Raw genomic sequence first — 1676 nt, forward strand, 5'->3', positions numbered from 1 at the left:
CGGGTAAAGATAACATCAAAATCAATGCTTTAATTTCATATTTGAACATAATTTCCACTAAGCTCAATTGGCTCACAATCACGTTCAACTAATTTATATGATCTGCAACAAAGCTACCTTCAGAAATTTGTAAATTGAACAACCTTTGCATCAAATACACCTTGTCCATAGCCGACGGATTTTCGTACATATTTGACAACACCTTCAATAGGCCTTGTCGTCTTCTCTTTAATGATGTTGAACGTCATGTTTCTAGACAGCGTCAACCAGATTAAGCCTAAGGCGTGACGATCCTTGAGCTTTCAGTCCTCCGTGGTCATGATATTCTGCTTCACCCCCAAAAGGGGTTTCTGAAGATCTTTTTTATCATATAATCTTCAATCTGCATCTTCTAGAAATTGATATAGAATCCATCAAACTTTTCAATTCTTGTCTTTGAACTTTCCATCTTCACATACCGTGATGAATCTCACTTCGCTCTATACCAGTTACTAGGATCACACAACAACGCACACACTCGATCTAAACGAACACAAAGAACTTGATAAAGAAAATGTAAGGAGAAATATTGACTAAAAGTTTTGTATTAATGACTTCAAGGTATGCAAAGAGAAGAGGTGAAGTATTAGAAATATATCACTGACTAATGGGTATATATATGATTTCAGTTTATTATATATATATATAACTTTAACCGATATAACCGCCAAATATATATAAATATTTAGTATATATATCTCTATCAGATTTTTACTATAAATAGTTAGGTATCAGATTTTTACTATAAATAGTCAGTTTCTAGCCCATATTTAGTATGTGATGTCCCACCTGTGTTGCGAGGGGAACAAATCAACATTTATAAGGGTGTGGAAACCTTACCGTAGCAGACGCGTTTTAAAGCCTTGAGGGGAAGCCCGAAAGGGAAAGCCCAAAACCTTCCCCTAGCTTAAAGCCTTAAGGGGAAGTCCGAAAGAGAAAGCCCAAAACCTTCCCCTAGCAGAAGCGTTTGAAAGCCTTGAAGGGAAGCCTGAAAGGGAAAGCCGAAAGAGGACAATATCTGCTGGTGGTGGATTTGGGTCGTTACATAGTATATATATCTCTTTTAGATTTTTACTCTAAACAGTCCCCTCTATATCCACAGATTTTTATATAAATAGTCAGCTTCTAACCCATATTTAGTATATATATCTCTATTAGATTTTTACTCGTAAGTCTCCATATCCACATATTTTTACTATAAATAGTCAGCTTCTAGCCCATATTTAGTATATAATCTCTATTCGATTTTTACTCTAAATAGTCAGCCTCCGTATCTAGTTTTTCACGCTATATAAATATTTAATAGGCTCCTCGTTTTTCCACAACCTACTATATATAAATATTTAATAGCCTCCTAGTTTTTCCAAAGCCTACTATATATAAATATTTAATAGCCTCTCCGTTTTTCCACACCTACTATATATAAATATTGAATAGCTGTATATAAATATTTAATATATATATCTCGATTAGATTTTTACTATAAATAGTCAGCTTCAATATCCAACATTTTAGAGTCAAATAGTTAGTTTTTCCACGCCTACTATATATAAATATTTATTACCTGCTTACTTTGTCTAGGCCTACTATATATAAATATTTCGTATATATATCTCTATTAGATATGTACTATAAAT

Source organism: Cucurbita pepo, chromosome LG03, assembly GCF_002806865.2.
Source record: "Cucurbita pepo subsp. pepo cultivar mu-cu-16 chromosome LG03, ASM280686v2, whole genome shotgun sequence".
Taxonomy (NCBI): domain Eukaryota; kingdom Viridiplantae; phylum Streptophyta; class Magnoliopsida; order Cucurbitales; family Cucurbitaceae; genus Cucurbita; species Cucurbita pepo.